This window comes from Megascapheus bottae, chromosome X (assembly GCF_031878675.1).
Source record: "Megascapheus bottae isolate mThoBot1 chromosome X, mThoBot2.hap1, whole genome shotgun sequence".
Lineage (NCBI taxonomy): Eukaryota > Metazoa > Chordata > Mammalia > Rodentia > Geomyidae > Megascapheus > Megascapheus bottae.
Genome location: NC_143547.1, coordinates 76,506,008 through 76,520,482, shown reverse-complemented (window position 1 = coordinate 76,520,482; position 14,475 = coordinate 76,506,008).

Here is a 14,475-nt window from a genome sequence, read left to right as displayed (position 1 = left end):
ACTTTTAAAATATTAACAATTAGAAACCAATTAAATGTTAGTGAATAGAGGACTGGTTAAATGAGTTAGGAATATCCAGGCAATGGAATATTTTGCACCAATTTAAAAAGAAACCTACTCATTATATTTAGGAAAGTATATTGAAAACATGTCAAATGTAAAAAAGTAGCAAGAAAGACTGTGTCATACTCTTTATATAACATAAGTTATGCTTGAGAGGTTCTAGACATTTCATGAATAGATAAGTCTAATATCATTAATTATTTCTAGAAACTAGAAATGAAGACAGAGGACTACAGATGTAGCTCAGTGGGAGAGCATAGGCTAGTATGCTTAAGACCTCAGTTTGATCAGTATGATATAAAAGGGAAGTGAGGGAATGAGGAAAAAAAACAATAGTTGACATCTATCTCATAAAGTGAAAATGAACAGAGAGAGTAGTAGCATCAACAGGCAAGCAGAGATTTTTAGATAAGTACTTGCTCAAATATCACAACACTATTCACAATTCACTTGCTATGTCATTCAGATTGGTAGTAAATGCAATTTTAATCACACACTCAGACATGATTGCTTATAAAATTGTTAAAGCTCAACACCTTCTCTGACAAAATTGCTGAAATATTGAACTGTTACCCCAAACCTTTCTTGACATTTAAATTTTTGGTCACTATTTTGGTATCCCCCTTCCTCTACCCCAGCTTCAAATTGTTCACAAATTATAAAATTCATATAAATCATTCAAGAAGCACCTAGCAAGTTGCTTCAAAGGCAAAGAAAATTGTATTGTGTTCACCACTAGATGGCCCCCATATATATTTTTCCACCATTATAATAAGAACAAGGAAGCAACAAAGCAAGTGAAAAGTAAATATTTAATAAAATGAAGTATGACTCCTTACCTCTTGCATGAATAACCATACATAGGGATTATGCAACCTTATTCATCACTTATATATTATGTTGACAGAGTATATACCTAGTAAAAACTACATTTTATCAGGAGCATTTATAATGATACCAATGAAAATATTATAAGGTTTCAAATGTTTAACTTTTGGAAAACAATGAAATTCTTCACCTACTTTTGTTATTGACAGAAATAGCAAGGTTTTTCTTAGTTTTAGAACAGTGCTGTTACCAACATAATCTATTTTTCTATCCACTTTAAATTCTTCCTTTTGAAAATTCTATGAGGTTAAATTTTTAATAGGATTAAGTCAGTTATTTATAGACATAGTTATCATCCTCTTATTTAACACACTGTTTACATTAAACCTCAATGTATTTTTGTGCATAAATGACAATTTTTTTGTCAGTGGTAGGACTTGGACCCTGGGCCTGGGCGCTGTCCCTGAGCTCTTCAGCTCAAGGCTACTACCCTACTCCCTGAGCCACAGAACCACTTCTGATTTTCTGGTGGTTAACTGGAGATAAAAGTCTCATGGTCTTTAGTGCCTAGGCTGGAGTTGAAGCACAATCCTCAGATCTCAGCCTCCTGAGTAGCTAGAATTAGTCATTAGACACAGAGCCTGGCTGATATGTTTTTTAAGTTAGCAGATATGCATTTTATTTAGATCATAGTTTATTAAATAATTGTTTCTAATGTGGCACTCTTATTACTGTACATGTATAAAAGGAAACAGCTGAGACTCCTACAAACAATAAATTCTAATATGCATGGCATGTAACTAATAACTGTTGCTTTTTTTTTTCTCATTTTCTGCTTCCTATAAAGAAAGGACCAATCAATTCCAAGTCCTGAACATTTTATCTAAAAACTAACTTAAGTTTGCTCTGCAAATTATATTTTTCTCAAGAATTCAAATCTGATTCTGAGCAGCATAAAACCATTCCAGAGAAAATGATCTGTTTAGAAACAGCTGCAGTTCTTACGTGGCATATTAATTGACAATTTCTTTTTAGATTCGCTTGCCTAAGGCTATTGGGAACTATTGCTTTTATCATCTCCATTTCCCTTGGTGATCTGGTTAGCTTACTCTGTTCCATACCTTTCATTTCTCAGCCCTTGAAATCTGCTTAATGCTGAGGAAATTTTAGAGTTTGAGAATTATGCAACCAACCTGTAACATAAATATAACTCGAGAGGAGATTTCTTACTGTAACATTTGGCCTTTTCAAAAAAGAGAGGTTGGAAAAATGATGAAAGCAGCTCTTTGAATCTAAAAAAAATGTGGGTTTTTTTTCCTCCTATACTACTAAGATGACAAGGAGATTTCAAAACTACAATATATTGCAGCAACCAAACCAGCAGATTATCAATGCACTTAAGACCCTTTTCTTTCCTTCTTTCTGCAGAGGAGTAAGATGTGAAGACAAAAATAACCGTAATTTACTTTCTTTGTTTGCTTTATACCTAGAAAGTCACTACGAGCAGTAAAAGTTGACTTTGGAGAAAATTGTCCATATTGGATAACATTAGGTTGTTTTAGCCAGTGCATTATCTAAATGCAAAAAAAAAAAAAAGCGAAGAGAGAAAGAGAAAAAAACCTCCTGGATTCTGATGAGGCATGACGATATTTTCCCCTCCAATGACCTCCCATGATAACTTTCAGATCCTTTAAAACTTGAAATATGATGTAAAAATCCATGTGAATAAATTCTTTAATAAAAATGTTTAAAAAACTGTAAAATTATCTCTGTTCCTATTCTCCTCACTAACTTAAAACAATATTTTCTTAATTTCCAAATCCTACATTGAAGTAAGATAAGACAAATAGTGTGAAGAGATGTTTCCCCAGGAGGAAAATTCATACAGTCATTTGAAGGACTCTCTCTTTGTTTTTTTGTGAATGGCTTATCAAAATCATTCAGAAAACACATTCCCTCAGGCAATTTCAATCTATTCAAATTCCCAGAGACACTGAAAGGTGTTAGTTCCTGTTTTATTGTGTGAGGCTTCTTAGATGACCTTGAAGCAAAGGATACTGAAAAGAGAGAAGTTTACTGCCTCTTTTCCCCTTAATGTACAAACACTGTATTTGAGATGTGAACATTTATTTGCAGGGACTGGAGTTATGTCTGAGTTGGATTTTTCAAAGCTGAAATCTTCAGGTTTAGGAAGAACTCAAGCCACTCAGTGCTAATTCCTCTTCCCTACAACATTAATACCAAGTAATTCCCTGCTCACTTACAATCATGTTCACTAACAGAGAATTAACTTCCAAAGAAGCAGAGCTTTAAAAGCTGATCAAAACCTAACAGCAAAGCTATAAACTCTTTATTGTACATCCCACCTTTCTCTCAATCTCCATTCCTTTTCCAGAAGCAATTTTTATTTTGTTATTTCACTTGGTTTTATTCTATGCTTATCCATATATATATATTATACATATATATATACACTTTTAAAGCATATTACTTTGTAAGTTTTTTCTAGTTTTATTAATCAATAGGCTAAGAAAACTTGTCCTGTCGTCCACTTACGTTATTGTTTTTAATGAATAAATAATGATGAACCAGTGGGGTATTTTTTTGCTACATTTAGCTACCCACAGACATGAGAATTTAGAATTTCTGTCCTCCAAAGCAAACCATAATTTCTAGAAAGTCCCCTGGCCTCTATTCACTCTGAAACAATTCCTGTGACAAGTTACACACAGACTCCAGAAAAAAATCTGAACAAACAGACTTTAACCAACTTTCAGTCCAACTCATTTGTTAACATCAGACTGTATGTTTTTTGTGTCCAACCATGTTTCTCCACAACTATCTAGTTCTTTCATTATGCTCAGTTTTTTTTATTTAGTTGACAATGGTCCATGGGTTCAATGGTGGTGTAATTGCCTTGGTATTTTGGCTTACATTTCTGTTCTTAGACTACCATCCTGTTCTGGAAAAGGAGAACAAGTAGACAAAATAAAGCACAATAGAGAAAAAGACTTTACTGTGAAAATAAAGTGATTTTTTTATTAAAAGTCACAGTGAGCCCCAGGAGATCTGGGAGGTTAGAAGTTGGGAGAACCCCATTGTATCAATTTATTGTTGCTCTAGCTCTTTTTAACACTGAGGGGGGACCTCTTAGGAGAACTTTTAGTTCTACTTTGAATTATGCCTAATTGGGCTAGGTGTATGCACATTGCTCCATTATGTATCCCCTATAGGGTACTTCAATGTCTGAAATGTTTGTTGTGGATACCAATTTTCTTCCTACTTGTGTCTAGCTCAACGTTTTTTCCTCCATGTTTATATCTTAATATGTAAAAGATCTCATAGCATGTAAAACACCAATCCCATAAATTTACTTTGGTTTTCTCTTGCTAATCTTTCTTTGGTTATACTTTAATTGACCATGAACTTTATGATGAATGAGCAAAATAACCTAATTTTCTTCCCCTACCACAGAAATAAGAAAATGGCAGAACTGGAATGTAAATTTAGATGGTGCAATTGTAGTATCTATCTTTATACTGTGTTATGCTACCTTTCCTTAAAATGTTTGAGTTAGTACCGTGTCAGCTGCTTCTTCCCTCCCACAGTACACCATACAATACTGACAGTATATTCAGTTGGGTCTATCACCAACTTATATTAGAAGCTAGTTTTTCCATTCAATGTAAAAGGAAAGCTTTTCCTTTCAATGTAATACATTGTAATTTGTTTATGTGGTTCTCAGAACAGATACAAGACTCTAGGATTGGGGACTGTACACTTATGAATACTATGTAACTACTGTAGCCTAACCTTTCATTAAAACATTTGGTAACAACATCACATTTTGTATAATATTAAATTTGTATTATCAAAATCCCCCTCTTTAGCCTAATTTTATATTACTATGATAAAGTGAGTGCATTATTTTAACTGATGAGGCAATAGTGGATCTGACTTCACTTTTATCCTAGAATATCTTTATGCTCATTCATCATCATCATCTTGCTTTTTTTTACTACTTATGATATTTTAGAGCATATGAAAATTTACTTGGGTTCAGCTTATATATTATCAATGTGGTCTTTGAGTTGTTCTTATTATGTCTTCATTTAAATAAATAGCTGATGAAACCACTTAAATGAAAATACCAAAAACAGAACCTTGCATCTCAGAACGAGGCTCCACTTTACATTCCAGATTGCTGGTAAACAAAAAACATATTAGCAAATAAAAGCAAATAGAATATTCAGCCTAAGTGAAAGAATTGTCTTTCATGCACAGCTTTGAAATCCTATGTAATCACATAATTTTTTACATTGTGCTATATAACTCACGATGCTGATGTCAGAAAGATTTTTGGTGTTCATCTATTTTCAAATACATTTCTCTCCCTATTATATATACATGTTATTTTCTTTGGCAAGTGAACTTTCACCAGAGCACTACTTCTCATATGAAGCATTTAAGAGCTTATACATAATCCTCCAGCTAACCTCTCCCAGATTCTAGAAATCATGAAAGCATGTGAAGATCAGATGTCTCAGGATTAGTTCTATCTAGTATAACCTGCCACCACATACAATACAACTTCCCTAGTAATTTATGTGGAGCACTCTGTATGAGTGAGCAATACATTTTGGGTTTCTATGGAATAAAGAAGTTGTAAGTTTATTATTCCCCACTTATGTATCTGTCAATGAAATAGAGCAACCAGAGACAGAGAATCACAGAAAATTTATTATATTCCCAAGGCATGAGAACACTGGATTCCAAAAAAGACAAGAGCTATATAGAGCTTAACATGATGGAAGCTGAGGATTATGGATGAAGAGATACGGCCCTGGTTCTATGCATGCAAGTTTGTGGATCAAGGTCCATAGTATTCCAAGATGGACTTGTTATGCAGATAGAAGTCTCACAGATGACCATCTAAGACATGTATACGATTCTAACCTATTGTTCCTGTGAAAAGATCTCTCATAAGCAGAAAATGGGGTAGGTTGTTTATTATATAAAATATCTTTGCATGTACATTTTTATGTTACTAATGTAGAGATACATTTCCTTTTACAGTAGGACAGATTTTCAGAACCATCTTGTCTGCACATGTATGCAGTTTCAATAAATAACCAATTTAAAATATGCAAAATGTCATTTAGTTTGGCATAATTTACTTATAGAGTGCTGATAAAATTTTGGCATACTTTAGTATAGTATGATGTAGTTTACCTTACCCAACAACGAAACTGACAACAGAAAATTGACATGTTGCAACACCAAAATTCTAAACTACCTATAACTGAGTTATTGATTGAGAGGTGTGTAACTAGGAAGCCATTAACACTGTGACCTTGTAGGCTGTATGGGTATAATTAGTATAACTGTTATAGAAAAGAAGGCTCTCAAAAACTGAAAACAGAACTACTGTATGATCCAACAATTCCACCAGTAGTGTTTCCAACATAAACCTAAACAATCTCTCCAGCTTCATTAATTTTCACTTGGCTTCGAAACCACAAACTTTGGAGGTCATTATCTTTGCTCACCATAGAAACTCTGCTCTATGAATTATGATGGTAATCATTATCTGTGTTAATTTCAGGAACTTGAAAGCCACTTTTATTAAAACCACTAAATGCATCTTTACTTAGGTCTGTAGATGTACAGTAAGATAACTAGAACAGCATGAGAAACCTTGACAGCTCTGTCTTCATACTATATCCTTTTAGCCTTATCATTTGGTCTAAATGCATATACTAGTTTATCCAAACTGCATACCCTAACCTTGAAGTAAATTGCAGCTGTTGAGGAAGTTGGTTTTCTTTTAGTAACTGCCTGTCTCACTCTCTCCAGTTATGTGTCACTTCTAACCCCTTTCTTTTAGCAAAGAAAGTCCTTCTCTCTGCTATTTTTCTTTTCCTATTCAATCTCCTTCACCCTACCATTGGAATAGTGTTCTATTTTTTTTACACACTGTACACCAAAAAGAAGAAACATCCTAAACAACTCACCCACTAATAATAGTTCAGAAATTCAGCTTTGAACCTGGAGATGCAGCTCACTGGTAAAGCACTGGCCTACTTAGTGTGGAGACCTAGGCTAGATCCCAAACTCCCAAGCCTGGCCAAAATAAAACTAGAAGAATGAAAGGGGGAAGGAAGAAAGAACAAGGATGGAGGGAATGAAGAAGGACAGAAAAAAAGAAAAGAGAAAAAAAGCTAATTTGCAGTTGGGAAATAAGTCAATTGCTTCTAAACTTGAAATTCGTCAAGGAACAAAGATAATAGTGAGAAAGCTTTAAAAATACTAATGAGAAAAAAGAGGGTAAATTATTTTGCAGATTTGTATTAATAAAGAATATCAAAGCTCATTAAACTGTTTTCAAAGGAGGATAAGAAAAATTATAGAGAGGGGCAATTTGATCAATGTACATTATATGTATGTGTGTATATACAACAATGAACCCATTTTGAACAATTAATATATGTTAACACAGAATTTTTATCCAGTAGACACTCTTTCGAATTAAATTTCTTTAAGTCAAATCAAGTTCTAGGTTTGATACTAATAAGTTTCTTCACATATGGCCATGCTTTAAAGTTTTAAGTCCAGGATTCTAGGAAATCAGATCAAGATAGGAAGGTAATGGGAAAGAAAATAAATAAATATATCATTCCTGTTAATTACATGTTGAAAATACTGTGGATTCTTGGAACATGAAATTGATAGTAGTCAGATGGTTGAGGAGCTGTTATGCTTTTAAGAGATTTGTCTACCAAAAGAACCATAGATCTGGACCAAGACTGTTTAAATATCTCTTCAAAAACATTTTATCTCTTTAATTTTGAGTTAAAATTTGCTAAAAATATACCTGCTACAAAAAATAAGGCATAGTTTTCAGTACACATTTGTTCAGAACCAAGGTTGATGAAGGAAAAGAAAGAAGTTTCCTGTGTCAAAGCCAAGATACATAGCTCTTTTTTTCAGCTATAAATGAAAAAGATTATCCATCTCCATAAAATGATTATTAATTAGTGTTTCAAAACTTATACAGAATAAAGGTTTTCTCTCCCATTTTCCCCTTTTTAATGGGATTGTTAATTGAGATTATCCTTCTCCTGTCATATTGAGATGCTAAATAGTTTAGCAGATGGGTTTATGTTTCTTATATTGAAAAATATATGAAGCTATGATATAGGCAATTTCTCAGAAAACCTAGGCTTTCAACTCCCCTGAAAGGTATAGCTTTCTGTTCATTTTCTTCAGGGTGGGAGGAAGATTGCATATTTGCTTACAAGAAAAAATGATGTTAAACTGTTTGTGGAGCTGAAGTATATAGACTGTGGTGGTCGACTATGCTGCTAGACAAATCTGTAACTTCTATTTTTCCTTTTGCGTTCATATCCTCTTTAAATGAGTCTGTTTTTGCTCTGAATAATCCCGGGATCTCCTTCTGTCTCTCTCCCATACACACAAATACAAACTCTTTATACATAGATATATGTGCGCATACACTTAAACATTCGTTCACTGAATAAGTAAAATAATGAATGTCATACTCATTCAACTGTTCATGTTTAGAAAACAAGATGTTTATGCTATGATTCAGTCTTAGAACAAAATCAGGTTTTTCTATTGTAATCTCTATCTGGATTACATTTTGATTATTGAAAATTTACTTATTACTAATCTATTATATCCCAGGTAGATATTTCTCAAGGAACTGGTATGTACAATGGTGTACAAGCCATATGCCCTACAAGTTTATTTTCTATAGACAGAGAAAATAAAACCGATTTGATTACAAATTGTGCTGAGTCCTGGGAAGGAGAGGTACCTATTGCTGAGGGAGAGACTAATAGAAAAGACTTAATTTAAATTGAATGCCAATGGGGAGCAATTGCATAGGGCCTCTTTAAGGAAGTGGCTCTGCTGAGACCTGATGGATGCCAGTGACATAGCAAAACAGTGTTAGGAAAAGATATTTCAGTCAGAGAAAAATCAGTGAATTTTCCTGTTAAAAATTTGAAGTACCAGAGAGTTTTGTCTATTTTGTATTTGTTTTATAAAGGCAAATTGAAACTATTGCTATAATAACACTTTTATTCTCATAGATCTTGAACAAGTAAAAAATGGATAACATTACATTCAGAGTATCACAAAATATTTATATATAATTGGTGTTCTTCTGACAGTGTACTTTGAGTGTGCAATGGTTCTTAACTACTGTTACAAAAGAAACTAATTTTAAAGCTGTATTGCTCACATACACACACATACATACACACACACACACAGAAAATCAATGAATATATGGTATTGAGATGGAACATGACTTTTATTTCATATGTACTAGGTAAGTGCTTTACACTGAGCTACCTGCCAATATATAATTTACAAAATACTTTGTTTTCGTGCTTTCCTAATATTTGAGACTTTATTTTGATTTAATGTTTTCCCTTTTGTTTTTTGAGATTACCATAATTTCAAAAGCACTTTAGATCCTTCATGCTTTAATCCTTCAGTTATCTAGATTTTGGGGAAAAGGCCTATGTTTTCTTTCTACATTTACTTTCAGTTCTTAATGACACCAGATATAGCAGCTTCCCCTACCATCTGGAACATTTAATTAATTTTGAACACTACCTTGAGTCAAATCTCCCAGGTAAAGACTTGTAAGATTGCTTTTTTTTGCCAGTCCTGGGGCTTGAAATCAGGGCCTAATGGGCATACTCAAGGCCAGTGCTCTACCACATGAGCCGCAGCACTACTCCTGGCTTTTTCTATGTATGAGGTATCAAGTAATGGAACCCAGGGCTTCATGCATGCTAGGCAAGCATTCTTACCACTAAGCCACGCTCCTGGCCCAATAAGATTGTTTCTTACTTCTAAAGTTGATCACAAGTTCGGACTTCGGACACTGAACTTGTGATCAACTGGGTGTTTCCAGGACACCTGGCTCAAGTTTGGTCATTTATTAGACTAGCTGAAAAAATACCTGATTTTAACACTGTGTCGTTTCCAGAAAATGCTTATCCTGTGTTCTGAGACATTAATATAAAATGACTAATTTCAAAACATATCTTTAATTCTCTAGAAAATTCTTTAGAATCCTCACCCATTACCAGTGGCATACCTTCCTATTATTGCTACATGTTCAGAAAATATAGAAATTCTCCAACCCTGTCCTTTTAGAATTTCATGTAGTCTTCATTATACAGTGATAATTCATTATATTAGTGACTTGGTGACTTGTTACAGACTGAATCTTAAAATCTCTCTGGTTGACAAATGGGACAAAAGTCTCATCAGTTTAATTGTAAGAGTTGGTGACACTGGCAACCAGACCCAATCCTGGAGCTATCTAAGAACCTTCCTTGAATTGTTATTAATTTGCATTCAAAAAAATTCTTATCACTTCAGAATTTCCAAAGGTATTTTAGCTGTGGACCTGGAAATGGGGAGAACACTAAATTTTATATTTCCTTTTAGAAATCATTATATCACAGTATTTTAAATTTTTTTCTGAATTTTATTACTATCTATAGTTTCAACTTTGGAATATTTCAAAGCTGAGTTTATTTGCAAATTGATATATTTTCCTGATCAAATCTCTAATGAAATATTTTGAATCATAAAGTAACAATTCATAACTGTAGGCATTTTTTTTGCTGGTCCTGGGCCTTGAACTCAGGGCCTAAGCCCTGTCCTTTGGCTTTCTCAAGGCTAGAGTTCTACCACTTGAGCCACAGCACCACTTCAGGCTTTTTTTCTATGTATGTGGTACCAAGAAATCGATGCTGGGTCTTTGTATATGCTAGGCAAGCACTCTACCACTAGGCCAAACTTCCAGCCGAAGATATAGATATTTTAAAGCCTAAATATTATTACGGACTTGTGTTTAGTTTAGAGACAATAGTAAAAAAGTCAAAACAATATTATCCAATGAAACACAAACCAATTACAATAGATATATTAGCAATATAATTCTTGAAATTTATTACTTTGTCTTCACATAAATTGATAGGTTAAATGAGGAAAAATTTAATTCCCAAACATGAAACACATCCGTGCTTTTCAAAAGCAAATCTAATGTGATATCTTTTCAGATTTAGTTATAATTGTCAAGGAAATTTGTACTAAATTCTCTCCCTCAGTAGCTAAAAATCTCCAAACTAAATGGAATGCTAAATTGAATTAACAATAGATTATTTCCTCTCAATTTAACAGAGAAAATAAAATCTGTCTTCTGACAAAAACTAATGAAGATAAGATTACTGGTATTAAAGAGAACAATAACACTAAATGGTCTGATATTTGATTTTTTTATCAGAATTAAATTACAAGTCCACAGTAAAGTATTCCAAGATATATAATTAAAACTACTAAAATGTATGATGCACATATATAAGTTTAAGTTGCACTTCTGCAAAACTTGCTCTTATTAGTTGATAATAGTGATAAAAGCTTCTCCACTGGAATCCACTCATAGCCAATCTGATAATCTTTGACCAGGACTACTCACTATACATATATCCTAATTTTCAAAAATTCACAAATAATTCTTACTTCCTACTCAGACAGTTTAAATTAACTACTTGAGTAAGTCACATGTGGTGGTGGACACCTGGAGTGGCTGAGACAGGATTGTGAGTTGGAGATTAGCTGCACTACAAATTGAGGCATATTAAAATCACATTGCTGCAGTATTTATACAGCAAAGATACGGAACCAATCCAGATGCCCCTAAGTAGATGATAGGATCAAGAAGATGTGGTACTTGGGGCCAGGAGTTTGGCCTAGTGGCAGAGTGCTTGCCTAGCATGCACGAAGACCCGGGTTTGATTCCACGGTACCACATACATAGAAAAAGCCAGAAGTGGTGCTCTGGCCCAAGTGGCCGAGTGCTAGCTTTGAGGAAAAATTCCAAGGATAGTGCTCAGGCCCTGAGTTCAAGCACCAGGACTGGTACCAAAAGAAAAAAAAGGTGTGGTACTTACACACAATGGAATTTCAAGCTGCCATCAGAAAGGATGACATTACCCCATTTCTAAGGAAATGGAAAGTCTTGGAAAACATCATATTAAGTGAAGTAAGCCAGACCCAAAGGAACATAGAAAGGCTCAATTGTTTCCTTCATTTGAAATAATTGGTACATATCTAGGACTCTCTTAGCAGAGGATTACATTAGCTCAAAACCTAGGTCCTAAGATCAGATAGGATGTGACTAAATGAAAGAATCTCTATGATATGGAAATAAGAGCCTTGTCTTGAGTGATTGTTGTTCTTAATGTACTATGTTACTTCTCTTTTCCTTTGTTGCCTTTTGGTTAATCTCATATTATTACTGTATCTGACTTTGTTACCTGATATATTATATAGAAATTTATTTGAAATAGGAATGAGAAGGGGCAAGAACAAGATGATTGGGAGGGGGTGGGAAGAGGGAAATTGAGACAAAAACATGAGAAGGGTAATCAATGTGTGATAAGTAATGTACCTAATATCTGGCAAATGTAACTGTATATTATACATTACCTCAACAATAAAAAATTTAAAAAGGGAAATAAAGAGAACAATTTAGCAACCCTTTACTGTGGTCAGTTGATATATGGTAGCTCATCTTTTCTAATATGTGACTCATTCACCTACCATGAAGGGCTTTGTTAGCCTCTTCACATGCTCAGGAAATGACTGCTGAAGTATTTCACACTGAGCTCCAGGTCTGCACTATCTTTTTCTAAGCTAGACTCACATTTTTCTTTATATTAGACAGTTCCACCAGTGTTATCAAATGTGCAGATCCTGCCAGGAGGTATTCTAAAAAGAAGAAAAATCTGAAGGATAGAAACAAAGACAAAACACAGATGATCCATGTCTTCCCTTTGTGATAAAGGGTTTTCCTGTTTGTTTATTCCCCTTTAGTCATTTAAGATTCAAAAATTTTATTGAATTTTTTTATTTCCACTGTATCCTGTTAATACTTTCCCTGGTGTCTTCATCTGAGCTGGCTTTTCTCTGTGTAAGCTTTGTGCCTGTAATAATCTGTGAGGGTACTGAATGGTGACGCCTAGCAATCTGAAACTACTTTTTCCTATGCCAACACTGGCTATTCATAAATGGCTTAGTATTGTAGTATGTTGGGTAGAAATTGTGATCCCTCTCAAATAACCTTTTTCAATGTGTGTACTTAAGAACTATAACATACTTAGATGACATCAGTTGCTTCTCTATTAATATAAGACAGCGCAAAACCATAGATTACCTTGCTTTAGATTCTTAATTCCTATTGCAACAGGAACTTTATAGTCTTCATGGAACTGGATGAAATAACTTTAGAATGTAAGCCTTTATCATAAGGAGCAAAAATCCCAGCACCCAATCCCTTCTGAATTAATCTACATTAATAGCATTGATGTCATCAACACAGAAAAATTCAAGAATCAAGTCCCATTTTATCCTCCTCCTATATGTAATTGGTCTACTGTTATAATACAAATTTCTCATTAACACATAAATCAGTGTGTAAAATGTACTATTTTCAATATAATGCATATAAATATGGTACTGCAGCTCAAGTTGTAGAGCATTCTCATGTTGAGCAAAAGAAGTTCAGGGACAGTGCTCAGATCCAGAGTTCAAGCTCCAGGAGTAGCAAAAAGAAAAGAAAAAGAAATATACTCTTTATCTTACATATATAAGTGTGACACCTCTGCACATTACATTTATAAATAACAATTTTAAAAAGCTAAAAAATAATCACAATAGTTATCAATCTACGCACGCATCATATATATATAATTTTCTACCACTCAAAAACATGCATAATGAGAATTTCTCCTACTTCTATTATCAGAATGATATATGATATAAAGAACTCAGTCTACTAAGGGAACTTCAGTATTACAGTCTAAAATATAACTTTTATATGCTATAACACATAGTTAATTCAAGGATTCCCAATTTGTAGATAGTATAAATCTATATAAATAAACTTAAAGTGTTAAAATTTGCTACATTTTTTGCTAATTTGTTCACTACGTGTGAGCTCTGAAGAACCACAATTTTATTCTCTTCAAAGGTAAGTAACTTAGAATGTACCTAGATCATAATGTCAAACTATTCAAAGTACAGAAAATTTTGTTGTGGAAATAAGTGATTTTGTCATGCAGAATATGCTTCTATGTGTTTGAAAGACTGGGGGTCACATCAATTCTCTCTTAGTGTCTTAGAGCATATTGCTTGTCCGTACATGTATACGAAATCCTATCTCATATATTGTCTTTCAGGATCCTACATACCCTTTCATTTTTTCAAAGAAAATTTTATACTCTTTTCCTCATTATTTTGCTTTGAGATGATTTTCAGAAAGCTTAAAGTAGGAGAAAATAATCCATTTTTACTGAACCAATAAAAAACACATTTCAAAGTTAAATCTCAAGATATTTAAAGATTTTAAAAGATTTAAATAAGCATGCAAAATTCAAGTTACTCTTTGATAAATATAAAACTTTCATAACATCCTAGAAATTAATGCTTGATGCATATAGTTTAAAAAGCTATTCACCAATGATCTATTTG